Genomic DNA, 21,335 nt, shown 5'->3' on the forward strand with positions numbered 1-21,335 from the left:
CACACTCTCTCACACACACACATACACACACACTCTCATACACACACACACATACGCACACACTCACACATCTCAGATATACACACTTGCACTCACATACACAAACACACTCATACACACACTCACACGCACTCTCAGACACGCACATATACAGTCTCGCACATACACACATTCACATACACACACTCACTCACACACACTCACACATACACACTTTCAGACACACACATACACAGTCACACACTCACACAGACTCTCAGAAACATACACTCACACGCCCTCTCAGAGACACACACACCCTCTCAGACACATACACAGACAGAAACACACACACCCCAGATGGAGCGTGTGCATTCACAGACAGTCGAGAGGCCATTTGGCGCATTGTGACTGCATTTGTAAAAGGAGGCAGCCTGTCGAATCGACCCTCCTAGGCCCTGCTCTTGTTGCCCTGTAGGTTAGAGCTGGCCAATTACATATTCAAATACTTTTTAAATGGGAGTAAGGTTTCTGCCTCTCCCTCGCTTTCAAACAGTAACCACAGCATTTTGCATGCTCTTAAAAATGAAAACCGACCGGGATATGATTAAACATGCTCGCAGCGAAGTCTCCCCTGTCAAGCTGATGAATCAAACAGAAGCCATTGCAATTCCACAATGGATATGATCTAACCTCGAGGGTCAGCAGTTAGCACCCACAGTGTAACACCTAATGTCTCTTTAACAAGACAGCTCTGAGAATCTCACCCTCCGCAGAAAATAATTGTGGGGGACAGGAGCGAGAGGGTGTCTCGAAGTAGGAAGGAAAGCTGAGGAATTAAAGGAAGGTTGATTCAGAATAAGTAAAGAGATTTGTGTTGGGGTCATTTTAGCTTAGTTTGGGAGTAAAACCAACAAACCCATGGTTTGGATATGTCGGCCCATTGTGAGATTGAAAAAAAATTATCAGATAATTGCACTGGAGTGTACATTATACAGAAAAGGTATCTAACTCTGTGCTGTCCCTGTCCTGGGAGTGTTTGATGGGGACAGTGCAGAGGGAGCTTTACTCTGTATCTAACCCTGTGCTGTCCCTGTCCTGGGAGTGTTTGATGGGGACAGTGTAGAAGGAGCTTTACTCTGTATCTAACCTCATGCTGTCCCTGTCCTGGGAGTGTTTGATGGGGACAGTGTAGAGGGAGCTTTACTCTGTATCTAACCCTGTGCTGTCCCTGTCCTGGGAGTGATAATTATCCTCAGCCTCAATGACCAAGGTGTTGGGGTGGATGTGGTGTGTTTGATGCTCCTCACAAGCACTCACACATGGGAACGTGAGTGTGGTATCATGTTGACTCAGTCTGTGTGCTCAGGCAAGTTGGGGCGACGTCAGTGATTTAAGGGAAATATGGATTTGCGTTTACATCACGCCGCATATGGCATGGGGAGAGAGACTACATTTGGCTCCATCCACTCACTATGAACCCAGCAGCCATTTTATCTGAGGGCTGGACACAGTGGTAACGGTGGGAGATTTGAGCGGACTGATCTGCGGTGAGTATTTTAGTTACTGGGCGAAGATGCAAGTGATTCGGAGACACTGTCTCGTGGTAAATCACACACAAGGCACCCTGTAGCCAGGCTCTGATGGTGATTAGTGATGTCTCCCAGACAGAGTGGGAAAGGCTAATCCTCCCTCTCACTCACCAGTATACCACATTGTCATAGCAACCACACACACCTCTGCTCAACCGAAAAGGAGCAGCTATTCAAAATAAGGGGCTATTTGGAAGGTTTCTGTGCAGACGTCAATCTAGGTTGGGAGTTCAGGGTTTCGTGTCCTGGGCGGCACTTAGACCTCAAAGTCAGGTTACCATAGGCCCAGTCTCTGTCCTAAAGGGAGAGGGGGCTGGTGGTGGTTTAACCTGAGGGTCAACATGCCTCAGGCAAGGGCAGAGATTGAGAAGGAGAATCCTTTGTGGTGACCCCAGCCCTGCGCAGGAATTGAACCCAAGCTCTTTGACATCGTTCTGCATTGCAAAACCAGCTGTCCGGCCAACTGACTTTCTTGATCCCAAGCACTCCAACAAAGACACAGTTTCAATTGGCTTGTTGTTTGTGGGTGCTTGCTGTGCATAAAATGGCTGCCTTCTTGGCTATGTTCGAACAATGGCGACACTCCAGCCCCACATCCTGGGCTGTAAAAACACTTTGACCCCGGTCCGAATGGCTGACTCGGAGCTTGTCCAGTGATCACAACCTGATGACAGATTTATCCTTTGTCATTCTGGTGATAACCAGATTAGACTGATGACATTGTTAGACTTCATTCAAACATTGCGTGAAAAACACACAAAAAAAGAGTGAACAATTGAAGTTACGTCCAATTTTCTTTTTAAAGAACCAATTAGATGTTGAAACCCCGGAAGAACTTATCGCTCCACCCCATACCTGCATTTTGGTCAATCAGACCATAAGGCTGTGCTCCTTCTCCCAGCTCCCAAGCAGAAACTGAGGCATGAGGATCTGGTACAGAGATCAGACAGTGCTGGCCTAAGGTAATGGGTGAGGTCCTATGCTTGGAGTCAGTGGACTGGCCCATATTCAAGAACTCAGTGGCCAACCAAAATGAATGTGCCACAACTATCACAGACTTCCTCAGTAAGTGTGTCGAGGGCTGTGTGCCAAAGAAGTTACTCAGAGTGTTCCCCAACTGGAAACCATGGACAAACCAGGAGATCCACTCCCCACTGAAGCCCAGGTCTGAGGTGTACAAGTCGGGTGACCCTGACCTATACAGGAAATCCAGGTACGACCTTCACAAAGGCATCAGAGACTGAACTAGGGTTGTTGTGATTCTGTTCGCCGAGCTGGGAATTTGTGTTGCAGACGTTTCGTCCCCTGTCTAGGTGACATCCTCAGTGCTTGGGAGCCTCCTGTGAAGCGCTTCTGTGATGTTTCCTCCGGCATTTATAGTGGTTTGTCTCTGCTGCTTCCGGTTGTCAGTTCCAGCTGTCCGCTGTAGTGGCCGGTATATTGGGTCCAAGTCGATGTGTTTGTGATAGAATCTGTGGATGAGTGCCATGCCTCTAGGAATTCCCTGGCTGTTCTCTGTTTGGCTTGTCCTATTATAGTAGTGTTGTCCCAGTCGAACTCACATGCAGATGACAAGCAACATGAGTTCGACTGGGACAATATTACTATTATAGGACAAGCTGAAAATGTGTTGCTGGAAAAGCGCAGCAGGTCATTCCTGAAGATGGGCTCATGCCCGAAACGTCGATTCTCCTGCTCCTTGGATGCTGCCTGACCTGCTGCGTTTTCCAGCAACACATTTTCAGCTCTGATCTCCAGCATCTGCAGTCCTCACTTTCTCCTATTATAGGAAAAGCCAAACAGAGAACAGCCAGGGAATTCCTAGAGGCATGGCACTCATCCACAGATTCAATCAATAAGCACATCAACCTGGACCCAATATACCAGCCACTGCAGCGGACAGCTTGAACTGACAACCGGAAGCAGCAGAGACAAACCACTACAAATGCCAGAGGAAAGATCACAGAAGCGCTTCACAGGAGGCTCCCAAGCACTGAGGATGTCACCGAGACAGGGGACAAAACGTCTGCAACACAAATTCGCAGCTCGGCGAACAGAACCACAACAACGAGCACCCGAGCTACAAATCTTCTCACAAACTTTGAACTGAAGTAGAGTCCCAGACTGACTTTACGAACACACCATCGACTGTGGCAAGGCTCACACAATATAATGGCTACAAAGTCAATTTGAATAGAATCACTGACAACAATCCATCCCTCCCCAGTGAGCTCAATGCATTCTCTGCTCGTTTTGAACAACAAGTCAATGGAATGATGTCACTTTACCCCGACAGCCTCAGGTGCCCCTGTACCCACAGTCATTGCTGCCGGGGTCAGATCAGCCTACTCGAGGGTCAACCTACAGAAGGGGACTGGCCCAAATGGAGTCCTGGGGTGTGCACTCAGATCCTGCACAGACCAGGTGGTGGGAGTGTTTGCAGACATCTTTACCCTCTCCTTACTCCAATGTGAGGTTCCCAACCGCTTCAAGAAGAACCTCACCATCATCCTGGTGCCAAAGGAAGACCAGGCAGCTTGCCTTAATGCCTACCGCCCAGTAGCTTTGACACACAGAGGCTAGTCATGGCCCACCCCAACTCCAGCCTCCCAGACTGCCTTGATCCACTACAATCCCCCTACAATAGGTCCACAGAAGGCAACATCTCCCTGGCTCTACACTCATCACTGGACATCTGGAAAACAAGGACACCTATTGGCTCTAGCTCTGCCTTCAACATCATAATTCCAACAAAGCTCATCTCCAAACTCCAAGAGCTAGGACTCTGCTTCCCCCTCTACAACTGGATCCTCGACTTCCTGACCAACAGACTACAGTCAGTAAGGATAAGCAATAATCCTCCACAATAATCCTCACTACCGGTGCCCCGCAAGGATGTGCACTAGGCGTCCTACTATACCTCTTATACAAACATGACCATGTGGCCAAACTCAGCTGTAATTTCATTCTCAATATTGGTGATGACATCACCTTATTGGGTTGGAACTTAAGTAACAAGATGGAGCACCGGAATGAGATAGGGAGCTTAGCAGTGTGGTGTAAGGACAACCTCTCCCTCAATGTCAGCAAAATAAAGGAGTTGGTCATTGACTTCAGGGAGCGGAGTGGAGGACATACCCCTGTCTGTATCAATGGGGCTGAACTAGAGGTGGTCAAGAGCTTCAAGTTCCAAGGAGAAAATATCACCCACAATCTATCTTGGTCTATCCACATTGATGCTACAGTCAAGAAAGTACACCAACGCCTCTCCTTCCTCAGATGGAAGTCAGCATGTCCACAAAGACTCTTGCTAAGTTTTATAGATGCACTAAAGAAAGCATTTTACCGGGATGCATCACAGCTTGGTATGGCAACTGCTCTGCCCAGAACCATAACAAACTACCAAGAGTCATGAGCACAGCCCAGCCCATCACGTGAACTAGCTTTCCATCCATTGACTCTGTCTGCACTTCCCTCTGCCTTGGAAAAGTAACCAACCTAATCAAGGACGCCCCCCCACCCCGGTTATACTCTCTTCCACCCTCCTCCAGAAGGTACAAAAGTCTGAAAACATGTACCAACATATCCCAATAGATTCAAGAACAGCTTCTTCCCCGCTGTTATCAGACTTATGAACAGACCGCTCATATATTAGAGTTGATCCTTCTCTGCACCTTCTCTGTAGCTGTAACACTATATTCTGCACTCTGTTCTATTACTTATGTAATTACTATGTAATTTGCCCCGATAGCACACAAAACAAAACTTTTCACTGCATCTTGGTATATGTGACAATAATAAATCAAATCAAATCATAAGTGGAAATAGATTATTGCTATTTGTGAAATGCAGTGATATAAGTGCAGCAAGCCCTACATTGACATATTCGCCATTGCAGTTTGATAATCATCTCCCTCTAAGGGTTCATTCAAAACTCTGGTTCAGGAAAATAATCGAGTCAAGTACTTGCTTAGATGGTGGGTAAATGTAGTTGCAGGTATTTCATCGTCCCTGGTTAGTAAGATGGTGGCTCTATGTTTGACAAGCCCACAGGTGCTGCTGCTGGGTTTAGAGGCAAAGAAATCCACAGAACACAATCTGTCTTGGGTAAGGCACATCGCAGATCTGGCAGTGTCCCTGATGTCCACACAGTGTTCCTCTTAGACCAGATGAGCCTCAGGTTTCTTTGTTTAACCTTTTATTCTTACACGCACATATCAAGAAGATAGTGTACAGCTCAAATACTTTTGCAAGAACAAAGGTTTATATTATTTTTATAGATAACTATTGCAGGTAACTCACCCTCCCATTCCCACCCTATCATCATTCACATTCCAAGTTAGTAAGTTGAAATGTACCACAAACACCATTTCAGCAAGGCTGTGGGTCTTTGGCTCTTTAATAATTATCCAGGGAAGTGTGCCCGCTCACTCTAAGCTGTGACCCTTTCACATTAAGATTGATTTCCTGGATCAGTTCCGTTTGCCATGCAGACTAATTCCAAGATCCAGAAACACATCATCTTCTTCACTGGGTAGCTTAGGTATTCAGCACTTAATAAAACAAAACTTAGTAGCTTGTGCACTGTTTGTACAGGGAGACAGATAGACACATATACACACATACACAGTCTCTCATACAACTCGCTCATTCACACACACACGCGAATAAAATCACACACAGTCACAGACATTCTGTCTCACACACAACACATGCACACACAGTCTCTCTCTCACACACACACACTCACAGATACTCTCTCTCACACACTCGCCACTCACACATGCACACAATTACATGATTCACAAGACACATATAAACATAACATATACAGAGACATCTCCATATAAACACGCAAAGAGATGTGTACCTATAAAGGACAAACACACAACACATATACAAAGTTACACACACTGTCGCTGATACATATATATGCACACAAACACACACCTGCTGTCAATAACATTTGCAATAACATTAGCAAATCTGCTGATGATACTAAGCTGGGTGGCAGGGTGAAATGTGATGAGGATGTTAGGAGATTACAGGGTGACCTGGACAAGTTAGGTGAGTGGTCTGATGCATGACAGATGCAGTTTAATGTGGATAAATGTATGGTTATCCACTTTGTTGGCAAGAACAGGAAGGCAGATTACTACCTCAATGGAATCAATTTAGGTAAAGGGGCAGTACAGAGAGATCTGGGTGTTCTTGTACACCAGTCAATGAAGGTAAGCATGCAGGTACAGCAGGTAGTGAAGAAGGCTAATAGCATGCTGGCCTTCATAACAAGAGGGATTGAGTATAGAAGCAAAGAGGTTCTTCTGTGGCTGTACAGGGCCCTGGTGAGACCACACCTAGAGTACTGTGTGCAGTTCTGGTCTCCAAATTTGAGGAAAGAAATTCTGGCTATTGAGGGAGTGCAGCATAAGTTCACGAGGTCAATTCCTGGAATGGCGGGATTACCTTACGCCGAAAGACTGGAGCGACTGGGCTTGTATACCCTTGAGTTTAGAAGACTGAGAGGGGATCTGATTGAGACATATACGATTATTAAAGGATTGGATACTATGGCGGCAGGAAACATGTTTCCGCTGATGGGTGAGTGCTGAACCAGAGGACACAGCTTAAAAATACGGGGTAGACCATTTAGGACAGAGATGAGGAGAAACTTCTTCACCCAGAGAGTGGTGGCTGTGTTGAATGCTCTTCCCCAGAGAGCAGTGGAGGCCCAGTCTCTGGATTCATTTAAGAAAGAGTTGAATCGAGCTCTCAAGGATAGTGGAATCAAGGGTTATGGAGATAAAGCAGGAACAGGATACTGATTAAGGATGATCAGCCATGATCATATTGAATGGTGGTGCAGGCTCGAAGGGCAGAATGGCCTACTCCTGCACCTATTGTCTATTGTCTATTGTCCCACTTACAGAGGTACACACACCGACACACAGGGATGGCACACACCCATGTACCCCGAGTAAGAGTTCATAAAATCCCTACAGTGTGAAAACAGAGCCTTTGGCCCAACAAGTCCACACTGACCCTCCAAGAGTAACCCACCCCCTATATTTACCCCTGAACAATGTACCTAACCTACACATCCTTGAGCACTATGGGAAATTTAGCATGGCCAATTCACCTAATCTGCATATCTTTATATTGTGGGAGGAAGCCCAAACAGACAAAATGTGCAAAATCCACACAGACAGTCAGCCAAGGCTGGATTTGAACCCAGGTCCCTGGCGCTGTGAGGTAGCAGTGCTAACAACCAAGTCACCATGCTGCCCAGAGCATGTGGTGAACTGTTCAAAGCACCATTAATCAACAAGCCATTTCTTTCTGAGATGACGTGACATTACCAGTGAACACAAGACTGTAAAGCCATGATCTAGTTTTCAGTATTCACTGCATCAAAACGCAGTCATTCCATTACTCTTAATTTCTCTGTCAAACATTTGTCTCTCATTGTGAAGAAGGTCAATCACATCGTTGCACTAATAGTCACAAATCAATATTTTATTATTAGCTTAAAATGAACTCATTTATTACAGAACAATGATGCTTCATTTACCAACATGTCAACCTGCCCCAGTTAGTGTTCAAGAAGTTTCACAATCTAGACTGTCACTCCAACAGGAAGGACTGAGGTAAGATATGATGGAAAATGTCTGGGGAGACAATGGCCCAGTGATATTATTGCTGGACTGTTAACTCAGAGACCCAGATAAAGTTCTGGGGACCTGGGTTTGAAATCCTGGCCTTCATAACAAGAGGAATTGAGTATAGAAGCAAAGAGGTTCTTGAAATCCTGCCATGGTAGATGGTGGAATTTGAATTCAGTGAATATCTAGAATTAAGAATCTAATGATGATCACGTGTTGATTGTTGGAAAAATCCATCTGGTTCACTAATGACCTTGAGGGAAGGAAACTGTCATCCTCACCTGGTCAGGCCTACATGTGACTCCAGACCCACACCAATGTGGTTGATTCTTAACTGCCCTCTGGGTAATTAGGGATGGGGAATAAATACTGGCCTAGCCAGCAACATCCACACCCTGTGAATGAATAAAGAAAAAATAAATCTAAATAAAAACTGAAAGAACTGTGGATGCAACAGAGATTGCTGGAAAAGCTCAGCAGGTCTGGCAGCATCCAGGGAGAGAAATCAGAGATAATGTCTCAGTCAAATTACCCTTTACAACAATTTGTGTTTTTGATGGAAAATCAAGTGAGATATTACGCTGACGTTTTGTCTGTTAGTAAAAGATTCTGTGACTGAGAAGGGTTTAACAATAGATAGAGAGAAACTATTTCTGCTTGACTGTTGGGACAGTCAGGTTTACATCTGATCCCCTTATGAATGCTTGGCTGCATTTTAAATGATCAGGATTTGTATTGGGGGAGGAGTCTGTATAGATGACAGTTTTAAGAGGTTATTAAAGGATGAGCTGCTTTTGTTGTGGTAAGTAAAATATTTTTTTTTCAATAGATGGACAACTGGAGGGAGTTTGTATTTTCTGAATGGATTTACATGAACGAGAGTTTATTTTTCAGTCTCAAGAGTGTTTGAGTGAGACATCTATGAGATTGATCCTTTTTCTCCCACTGAATACAGTGCATGTGGTGGATATTGTCAGAAGTCACGCAACACCAGGTCCAACAGGTTCATTTATAATCACAAGCTTTCGGAGCAGCGCCGTTGGATTATAACCTGGTGTCATGTGACTTCTGATAGCGTGCAGCAGCCACCACAGAGGAGCTATGGGAAAAGGTCCCAGGTTAAAGCCTTGTATCATTGTGCACCAACGAGCTTGACATAATGTGGAATCATCTGAGCTGTGAGTCCAACAAGGATTTCACACTGTGAGCATCGAATAAAATTTTATTGAGGCACAACAGATTGGAATGTGGTGTGTGAAGAAGAGTTTATTTCAGTAATTTTCAATAATGAAATGTCCAGATAACGTTTTAAGGTGTTGACTAGTGGATAATGCCTGAATACAGGCCTAGTGGCTCAGCCGCTAGCACGGCTGCCTCGCAGCACCAAGGACCCAGGTTCAATTCCAGCCTCAGGCGATTGGCTGCGTGGAGTTTGTACATTCTTGCCATGTCTGCGTGGGTTTCCTCCGGGTGCTCTGGTTTCCACCACATGTGCAGCTAAGGTGGATTGCCCAGAGTGCCCAGGGATATGCAGGTGAGGTGGGTTAGCTGTGACGAACGTAGGGTTACAGGGATAGGGTGGGGTGTGTCTAGGTAGGATGCTGCTGGGGGCTCAGTGCATGTTCAATAGCCTCTTTCTGCACTGTTGGGATTCGGTGATTCTCAAACACGCAGTTCAAAACACATCATGTTGACAGATTCCTGTAAGTTAAAAGCAAAATGCGGCTGTAAATCTAAAACAAAAGCAGAGAGTACTGCAGAAACTCAGCAGGTCTGGCAGCACCTGTGGAGAGAGATGAACGATGTTTATCTTCGGAGTCCCGTGAATCTTGCCTCGGAGGCTTTTTATTTCACAGATTGCCATCTGTGTGACTGAAGAACGCTTGCATTACAATCAAGTCGGGAGTTCTCAGACTGATCAAACCCTCACTCACACATCGGCTGGATTCTATCTAATCTTTAAGACAAACACTAGTGCGTATTGACTAGGTTGCCACTTCCTGCCAGATTGGAACATCCATCATTTAAGACCCCTCCTGGGAATCCCGTATGCATAATACAGGAGTGATTTAGAGAAACATGAACAAGCTTGTGTTTATACAGCACCATTCATGGCTTCAGGAATCTCTCAAAGTGTTTTAGGGGCACCATCATATTGATTCAGCAACCAAAGTGTTATTTGGCATGTTTTAGATTCATCTGAGGGAGCAGGGGTGGGATGAGTTGGGGGGGGGGTGTGGGCCTTGTTTAATGATTCAGTCCAAAGATGGTACTTTTAACAAGACAACGTTCCACTGGAGTGTTCGTGCTCATTGTTGCTTTCAAGGCCTGGAGTGGACCTTGGACCCAGAACATTCCTGACTCCGAGGCAGGAATATCACCCATTAAGCCACATCGCAATGTTGCACCAAACTCGTCACCAATTGACTAATCCTACTGAGCATTGTCAAGGGTTGGCTATTTCCCCCCATTGAGATGTGGGTGTTACTGGCTAACACCAGGGGGGCATTTATTGCCCATCTCTAATTGCCCTTGGACTAAGCAGTTTACCCAATCATTTCAGATCCAACCTCATTGCTGTGAGACTGGAGTCACGTGTAGGCCAGACCAGGGAAGGGCAGTATATTTCCTTCACCATTAGTGAATCTGAAGGGTCTTTACAACAGTTGAGGATGATTCTGTGGTCACCAAAAATGAGACTAACCTTGAATTCTGGGTTGTTTTTCTTATATCCAGAAGTGTTCGAACATAGAACATAGAACAGTACAGCACAGAACAGGCCCTTCAGCCCACGATGTTGTGCCGACTATTCAAGTGATGTTCTTGTTTAAAGAAACTGCAAATCCGGCAGTGAAATTTTGAGTCTGGTTACTCTTTATCGGAACTCTGAAGAAGGGCCATTGGATCCAAAATGTTAACTCTGCTTTCTCTCTCCACAGAAGCTGCCAGACCTGCTGAGTTTCTTCCAACAATTTCCACCTTTTGTTTCAGATCTCTGGCATCCAAAGCTCTTCATTTTATTACAAACATTTTTTTTCCCTCCTAAGGATATAGAGCCGTGGGAGGTGAATGGAGGTAAGATCTCTTTAAGTAATGGGACAGACTATAGGGGCTGAATGTCCTTCTTCTGTCTCTGTGTTCTGCATTGTTTGATTACATCAAAATCTTGTTGTTTCAATAGCCAAAGGGCAAAGGAGCAGAGGAAAATGGAAAGGAAGAGATAATTCATCCATTTTTTAAACTCCTGAAACATCTTATTAACAACTCATTGCAGTAACTGCAGTTTGATGAGCTACATTTCACTGTGCAGTCTTTGTAAAAAGCATTACTTTCCTTGACAAAACAGCCCTTTAATAGTTGGTGTTGAGCATAGTGCAGTTGGCACTTAAAGATCTTTCTGCAGCTCTGCATTGTCTTTCAAAGTCGATCAATCCCATTGCAGCCGGGAGAACATGACATTATACTATTAAAGTCTGAACTCCCGCTGATCCTTACAGCTTCTCATTGGAGGTAAGTGCAGCAGTGCCCTAACCTGAGAAGCAGCAGCCAATCTATATTCCAATCAGGTTCAATATGTCTGCTCTACTGTCTGTGTCCCAGGAAAACCACTTTGACTCATTGAGTTATACAGCATGGGAATAGACCCTTCGGTCTAACCAGTCCATACCGAACATAATCCCAAACTAAACTAGTCCCACCTTCTTGCTCCTAGCCCATAAAAGGGCAGCACCATTGGTTAGCACTGCTGCCTCACAGCGATAGGGACTCGATTCCACCCTCGGACGACTGTCTGTGTGGAGTTTGTATGTTTTCTCTGTGTCTGCATGGGTTTCCTCCAGATGCTCCGGTTTCCTCCCACAATCCAAAGATGTGCAGGTCAGGTGTACTGGCCAAGCTAAATTGCCCATAGTGTCCAGGGATGTGAAGGATATGGTGGGCCAAAGGGTAGAGAATGTGTCTTGGTGGGATGCGCTTCAGAGGGTCAGTGTGAACTTGATGGGCTGAATACCCTGCTTCCACACTGTAGGATTCTATGAATCTATGTCCCTCCAAACCTTTCCTATTCATGTATTTATTCAAATGTCTTTTAAACATTGTAACTATGTCCATGTCCACCACTTCCTCAGGAGGTTCATTCCACATGCAAATCACCCTCTGTGTAAAAAGGTTGCCCCTCGTGTCTTTTTTAAATTTCTCTCCTCCCACCTTAAAAATCTGCCCCCTAGTCTTGAAATACCCAATCCTAGGGAAAAGACAACTACCATTAACCCTATCTATACCACTCAATATTTTCTAAACTTCTATAAGGTCACCTCTCAACCTCCTACACTCCAGTGAAAAAAGGTCTCAGCCTATCCAGCCTTTCTTTATAACGTAACTGAAACATTCTATACCCAGCAACATCCTGGTAAATCTCTTCTGAACCCTCTCCAACTTAATAATATCCTTCCTATAACTGGGTGACCAGAACTGGATACGGTATTCCAGAAGAGGCCTGTACAAACTCAATGAATTCCAAACTCCTGCACTCTAAGGACTGAGCAACGAAGGCAAGCGTGCCAAATGCCTTTTTAACCAGCCTGCCTAAACGGGATGCAAACGCCAAAGTATTATGTACCTGAACTCCTAATTCCTCTGTTCTACAACACTACCCTATAACCAATGAAATTTGGAGAATCGGATGTTAGGGAATGGGTGGGTGGTATGATTGGGGGTGAGGCAAATGTGGGGCAGAGAGATATGTGTGGTAATAGGGAAGCAGGGAGCAAGAACATGGGGGCAGAGAGGGAAGGGTGAAAGGGAGAGTGCATAGAGTAGAGGGAGAGGGAGAATGAAGGATGGAGTGTAGGAAGGAAGAAGGAGGGTGGGGAGGGAGAGGGGAAAGAGTGGAGGGAAAGGTAGAAGGGTGGATTGAGGGGAGAAGATGGAGAAAGAGATGAGGAATGTGGAAGGGAAGGGTGGATGGGGTGGGGGATGGTTAAGTGCAAGAGGTTGGGGGGAATGTGAAGGTAAAGGGTGACAGGGTCTAAGCTACTAAAATAAATATCCTATTTTCATAAAATATTAAAAGCTATATCTAAGATATTAGAGCCAAGGGGCTGTATGGGACTGATATTTCACTGCCCATTTTCCTGCTTCCTCTGTAATGGCTGTCTACAGAATTTAAATGCGCTTCAAAGTTAATTTAATTCCTTCCACTCACAAGCCACCTAGATATTGAGCAAATGTCTCTCACCTCCCTATTTCCATCCTTGCTCATTCAAACACAATTTTCAATCCAAAAGTCTGACCTGGCTTTAAAATCAGAAAGCAATTTCTGGTCTTTGCCATGTAGCAGAACATGAGCTTATAGACTGGTTTCACCTCCACTGAGGATTATGGGTAGGAACAGCCACCATTTAAATACAGACTTCAGAAGCACTCTGATGGCTGGGTGTTGCCAGATGTGGGACTGGATTGTACCAACAAGATATCCTCAGCTTTGAGTGTCATGCTGTCTTAGCAAAGCTCCATTGGATTGTCAACAGAGATGGCCCCGCTCATCCTTAATGTTTTGGGTTAGGAGGAATCAATCCAGGCTGCTACAGATCCTTAGCACCGAAGAAGTTGTACAATGTCAGTGGGGACCTGGACTGGATGTAATGTTAGTTTGTTTTTAAAGAATCCAAAACACCAAGCATTTGCTAAAAAACTGAAGCCACAAGGTTTATTTGAAGAACATGAAACCTGGCAACTACACAGTAGTTTAAGTAGTCAGTTAAGTTAAAGAATTAAAATAACAATTAACTTAGTCAGTTGCAATCTAAACCAAGCTTCTAAAATCTAATTTCCTTCTGCATCCACTATCTCAAAAATACAAGTTAAATACTTAGCTGAAATTGGAAAATTAACCACTTGGCCTCATAAGCTTCAAGCTTCTTAAAACATTGACATTTCTTGGACTTCCCTCTTACTTTTGGTAAGTTTGTCCCTACAAGTCTCTTTCAACCAGCTTACATCAAAAAAACCTCCCTACTCAGTGCAGGTTTCTCAAGGATCTTAAATGTTGGTCAGAATGTTCCTGGTTCTAATTTTTTTTTAATTCTGAAGTTTTGTCTCTAAAAGTCTCACTCACTCTCCCTCTCTTTCTCAACCTGGGTATACCAGAAGGTCAACTCACTGTTAGGATCTCTTAAGTGAACACAATTTCAGCTGAACTTTGTTTGAGAGAAGTGTTTTCTCTTCTGGATGTAGCTTGATCCAAAACCTAAATCTAAACATAGAATCACTCCCTGGAGTTCATGTTTACATTGCTTTTGTGGGCCCAATGTTTGTCTCCCATGCAACCTGGTCATAAGAACATAAGAACTAGGAGCAGGAGTAGGCCGTCTGACCCTTCCAGCCTGCTCCACCATTCAATAAGATCATGGCTGATCTTCTCATGGCCTCAGCTCCATGGCCTCAGCTCCACTTACTCGCCCACTCACCGTAACCCTTAATTCCTTTACTGTTCAAAAAAAATCTATCTTAGCTTTAAAACATTTACTGAGGAAGCCCCCATTACTTCACTGGGCAGGGAATTCCATCGATTCACAATCTTCTGGGTGAAGAAGTTCCTTCTCAATTCAGTCCTAAATCTGCTCCCATTAACTTAGAGGCTGTGCCCTCTTGTCCTAGTTTCAACCGTCAGGGGTAACATCCTTTCTACTTCTATCTTATGTATTCCCTTCATAATTTTAAATGTTTCTATAAGATTCCCCCCTCATTCCTCTACATTCCAATGAACATAATCCCAGTCTACTGAGCCTCTCCTCATAAGCCAACCCTATCAACCCCAGAATCAACCTGGTGAACCTCCTCTGCACCCCCTGCAGTGCTGGTACATCCTTTCTCAAGTAAGGAGACCAAAACTGCACGCAGTACTCCAGGTGTGGCCTCACCAACACCCTGTACAGCTGCAGCATAACCTTCCTGCTTTTAAACTCAAGCCCTTTAGCAATGAAGGACAAAATTCCATTTGTCTTCCTAATTACCTGTTGCACCTGCAAACCAACCTTCTGTGATTCATGCACAAGGACACCCAGGTCCCTCTGCACACCAGTGGGTTGCAAGTTTTTACCATTGAAGTAATTACCATTACTGTTATTCCTTCCAAAATGGTGGCTTCACACTTATTAACATTGTACTCCATCTGCCAGACCTTTGTCCATTCATTAAAACTATCTATGTCCCTCTGCAAAGTTTCACAGTCCTTTGCATCCTTCACTCTACCACGCATTTTAGTGCCATCTGCAAACTTTGACACACTACACGTGATTCCCCAACTCCAAATCATCTATGTAAATTGTGAATAATTGCAGTCCTAACACTGATCCCTGAGGCACACCGTTAGTCACTGATTGCCAACCAGAATAGCATTTATTTATTCCCACTGCTTCCTGTTAGTTAATCAATCCTCATTCCATGCTAATACATTGCCCATAACACCTTGCATCATTATCTTATACAGCAACCTTTTGTGCGGCACCTTGTCAAATGCCTTTGGAAATTTAGATACACCACATCTACTGGATCCCTGTTGCCCACCATGTTCATAACGTCTTAACAGAATTCAAATAGACTCGTTAAGCATGACCTGCCCTTCATGAACCATGCTATTTCTATCTAGATGCCTTGCTACCTCTTCCTTGATAATAGACTCAAGCATTTTCACCACTAGCGAAGTTAAGCTAACTGGTCTCTATTTCCCCATCTTTTGTCTACCTCCCTTTTTAAATAGTGGTGTCGCATTTGCTGTTTTCCAATCTGCTGGGACTGCCCCAGTGAATTTCGGAAAATTTTACATGTACATTTGTTATTTCTCCCGGCATGTCTTTTAGCACCCTGGGATGCATTCCAGCAGGGCCAGGAGACTTGCCTACCTATACTCTATTAGCTTGCCCAACACTACCTCATTCATGATAATGATTGTTTCCAGGTCCTCACCTACCTCCATCTCTTTGTCAATTACTGGCATGTTATTCACATCCTCCACTGTGAAGACCGATACAAAATTCAATACCTCGGCCATTTCCTCATATCCCATAACTAAATGCCCTTTCTCATCCTCTAAAGGACCAACATTTACTTTAGCCAGTCTTTTTTGTTTCATATATTTGTAGAAAGTTCAGATATCTGTCTTTGTATTCTGAACTAGTTTTTTTTCTCAAAATCTATCTTACTTTTCTTTATAGTTGTTTTTGTGACTTTCTGTTGATCTTTAAAGCTTTCCCAACTTCCTAGTTTCCTGCTGATCTTGGCCACTTTGTATGTCTTTTCTTACAGTATATTAGCCTCCTGTCTTTCCTTGGTCACATGATCGTTACTAGAAACCAGGTGCTTTTCCATAAATCCCTTTTCAGAGAAGTCCAGTTCTTAAAACTAAACATCAGCCCAGGATAAGAAGTTCTTTTACTTCCAAAAGCGCATGAGTTATCACAATTTTATTTGTAGACACTTTGTGCACTTTTGCTGTTGAAGATGTAATGTACATTGCTCTCCCCCATAGCTGTGCAATTTCAAGCATTTATTCAACTCCCTTTTGGAAGTTCCACCCCACAGTGTATTCTTTTGCCATTTTTTGGTCTCTCGTTGGCATCAATCAAGCGATGGAGAGGGTCATGCTTGGGCACAGGTCTGTCCAAGAGCTAACAGTCTGATGACACCCGCCCTCAAAGGCCTGTCCAGCAACAGATCTAATAATCCTCGTCATCAGCAGCGAGTCAGCACCTTCTCAATGGGGACAAGGGAGAGACATCAGCCATCCTTGCAAACAGGCCCGAGACAGCTCTGCGATCAGTATGCAACTCAATGTCACTCCGTCTGAAATTGATCTCAGGATGAGGAACGGATGTGCAACAAACCCAAACAAATCAGAATAAGAACCTATTGCGGCATCAAGGAGACAATATTAAAAAGACAGCTGTAAATGTTTGATCTTCTCTGTGGGAAGAGATTAAAAATCAAAATCCTTTTCTAACAGAGAAAAGAGAGACAACAACTGAACTGGCAATCAATCTTCAGGCATCGTCTCTGGCCTCTCATCTGTCAGGCTGTCTGTGAGGCAGTTAAATATTTCTGAAAAATCTTTGGCGCTCCATCACTCATGTGAGAGAACAGAAGGAGCTATCGGAACGACCAGGGTCAATCAATATGTGCGTTTCAGCTCTCAGTCCCTCTCATTTCCCTGGACTGATTGCATCGATTGGTGACTTGTGCATATGCGATTAAAACAAAGAGTTTTGATTTAATAAAAGAGGGACATTCATCCTGCTTGGTGCCAGCCTTTCACTGAGTCTCAAACCTGGGCAGGAGGAAGTCATTCTGCCCCTTGAGTCTATTCTGTCATTCAATAAGATCATAGCTGACCTTTTTGTGTTTTGAATTCTACATTCCCATCTAAACTTCATAACTTTTGATTCTCTTGCCTATTGTAACCTCTGCCTTAAAAAATTCATCAACCACATCTCCAGCGCAACCCTCCAAGAGAAAAATGTTCTCCCTATCTCTCTCTTAAGTGGGTGACCCTTGATTTTAAAATGGTGCTCCCTAGTCCTGGACTCTCCCACAAGGTGAAACTTTTTTTCCATGCTCACCTTCTCAACACCGTTCAGGATCTTAGACACTTCAGTGAGTTCACCAGTCACCCTCTTAAACCCCTATGGAGACTTGAGGAACCTTTTCTGATCAGACAACCTGCCCTTCCCCAGGTGACAATCTGGTGAACTACCGCTGAAGCATCACCTTGGTAACGGCACTCAGCCTGTTTGATTCAGCAAGATAGGTGACATACATTCGCTGGCCCTAACTAATCACAGTTAACCTGCTTTAGTTTAAAACATAAACAAATTCTGGCTGTTCGCTGTCAATCAGCACTAACTAGTACATTCTCCATTGCAATGACTCTGCCCTTCATAGTTCATTTGCCAAGACATCAGCACTCACCTCTCGCTGTATAAATTGGTTTGCCCCTTGCACTGGTATTCTTGCAACAGGCCCTGATAAGTGCAAGAAGTTTTGACAAAATGTATATTTTTTCAGGAATGTTATTTTTATATGTTTTTTATATCAATTCTTTGGTAAAGAGTAAGTAACACATTTGTTCATTTTATCTGCCATTTCTTTATTATCTCCCATCAACCCATTCTTACTGTCTGGAGAATTAACACTCACTTCACTTGTTTCCTTTTTAAACTACTCTTGCTGTCCAATTTTACAAACCAAGCTAACTTTCTGTCACTGTAAATACTTTCTCCTGACTAATCTCTGTTGTTCTTCATATTCTGTCAATACAAAGGTAGGTATTTTGTCTACCTTTTCCTTCAGTATAATGCTTTCATTAATTTGTTTCTAGTTATCACTGATATTTGGGTCCTCCATTTAGAATCTTACTTCATATTAGGAATGTACTTATTCTGAGTACTCTGAAACATCCTCTGAAATGTCTGCCACTGCGTCTCTATTGATCTATGCCCCAGCTGAGTATCCTGGTTCACTGCAGCTAGCTCAGCTTCAGGCCCGTAAAGTTTGCCCTTATTTAAATTTAAAACACTAAGTTTAAACTCATTCTTCTCCCTTTCAAAGTGGATGCAAAATTCAATCATACTGTGATTGCTGATACCTAGGGGTACCTTTACTCTGGTCATTAATTAATCCTCTCACATTACACAATACCAAGTTGAAAATAACCTGCAGTATAGTCAGTTCCTGGTCTAAGAATTGTCTCGAAAGCATTCACTGAACTCCGTGGCCAGGCAAATATTGGCTACTAATTTTTCCAGTCTGTATGAATATTAACATCCTGCCTGCTTTTTTTTAATTCGCTCGTGAGACATGGGTGTTGCTGGCTGGATCCGCATTTATTACCCATCCCTAGTTGCCCCTTGAGAAGGTGGGGGTGAGCTGCCTTCTTGAACCGCTGCAGTCCATGTGCTGTGGGTTGACCCACCACGCCATCAGGGAGGGAATTCCAAGATTTTGACCCAGTGACACTGAAGGAAAAGTGGTATATTTCCAAGTCAGGATGGTGAGTGGCTTGGAGTGGAACTTGCAGGGGGTGGTATTCCCATGAACCTGCTGCCCTTGTCCTTCCAAGTGATTGGAAGGTGCTGTCTGATGATATTTGGTGAATTTCTGCAGTGCATCTTGTAGATGGTACACACGCTGCTACTGAGCGTCGATGGTGGAGGGAGTGGATGTTTGTGGATGTGATGAAATCAAGGGGTTGCTTTCTGCTGGATAGTGTTGAGTTTCTTGAGTGTTGTTGGAGCTACACCCATCCAGGCATGTGGGGAGTATTCCATCACACTCCTGTCTTATGCCTCATAGATGGTGGACAGGCTTTCGAGAGTCAGGTGGTGAGTTACTCACTGCAGTATTCCAAGCCTCTGACCTGCTTTTATAGTCAAAGTATTTATGTGGTGAGTCCAGTTGAGTTTCTGGTTAATGATAATCCACAGGATGTTGATAGTGGGCAATTTAATGATGGTGCCACCAATGAATGTCATGGGGTAGTGATTAGATTGTCCCTCATTAAAGATGAGCATTGTGGCACAAATGTTACTTGCTACATGTCAGCCAAGCCTGGATATTGTCCAAAGTTAAAACTCGCACAACACCAGGTTATAGTCCAACAGGTTTAATTGGAAGCACTAGCTTTCGGAGCGACGCTCCTTCATCAGGTGACAACCACGCTCCAAAAGCTAGTGCTTCCAATTAAACCTGTTAGACTATAACCTGGTGTTGTGCGAGTTTTAACTTTGTCCACCCCAGTCCAACACCGGCATCTCCGAATCATGGATATTGTCCAGACCTTGCTGCATTTGGACACGGAATGCTTCAGTATCTGAGGAGTTGTTGAATGGTGCTGAACACTGTGCAATCATTGGCAAACATCCCCACTTCTGACCTTACCATGGAGGGAAGGCCATTGTTGAAGCAGCTGAAGATGATTGGGCAGGGGCACTACCCTGAGGAACTCCTTCAGAGATGTCCTGGAGCTGAGATGACTGATCTCCAACAACATGACCATCTTCCTATGTGTCAGGTATGACTGAGAGTTTTCCCTGAAACCCAATGATTGTAGCTTTGACAGGGCTCCTTGATGCCAGACTCGGGCGAATGCAGCCTTGATGTCAAGGGCTGTCCCTTTCCCCTCCCCTCTGGAGTTCAGCTCCTTTGTCTATGTTTGAACCAAGGCTGTAATGAGGTCAGGAGCTGTGTGGTCCTGGTGAAACCCAAACTGGACGTCACTGAGCAGCTTATTGCTGAGTAGGTGCTGCTTGATAGCCCTGTAGATGACCCCTTCCATCAGTTTACTGATGATCCAGAGGGGACTGGATGGGGCGGTTATTGGCCAGGTTGGAATTGTCCTGCTTTTTATGCACAGGACATACCTGGGCAGTTTTCAACATTGTTGGATAGATGCCAGGGTTGTAACTACACTGGCACAGCCTGGCGAGGAGAGCGGCAAGTTCTGGAGCACAAGTCAACTATTGCTGGAATGTTGTCAGGGCCCGTGGCTTTTACAGCATCCAGTGTCTCCAACTGTTTCTTGATATCACGTTGCTTGATATCTTGATATTGGTTGAAGACTGGTGCACTGGAGGAGGCTGTGATGGATCATCCAATCAGCACTTTTGGATGAAGCTTACTGTGAATGCTTCAATGAGGAGAAAGTGAGGACTGCAGATGCTGGAGATCAGAGCTGAAAATGTGTTGCTGGAAAAGCGCAGCAGGTCAGGCAGCATCCAAGGAGCAGGAGAATCAATGTTTTGGGCATAAGCCCTTCTTCAGGAATGAGGAGGGTATGCCAAGCAGGCTAAGATCCTGCAGGTCCTTGGTGGAGTGGGAGAGGAAGTTAAAATGTTCAGCCACGGGACTCCTCCATCACCAGACCATGGCAACACGGCGCCTGGAGGAAGAGCGCCTCATCTTCCGCCTAGGAACCCTCCAACCGCAAGGGATGAAAGCAGATTTCTCCAGCTTCCTCATTTCCCCTCCCCCCACCTTATCTCAGTCCCAACCCTCGGACTCAGCACCGCCTTCTTGACCTGCAATCTTCTTCCCGACCTCTCCCCCCCCA

This window comes from Chiloscyllium plagiosum, chromosome 40 (assembly GCF_004010195.1).
Source record: "Chiloscyllium plagiosum isolate BGI_BamShark_2017 chromosome 40, ASM401019v2, whole genome shotgun sequence".
Lineage (NCBI taxonomy): Eukaryota > Metazoa > Chordata > Chondrichthyes > Orectolobiformes > Hemiscylliidae > Chiloscyllium > Chiloscyllium plagiosum.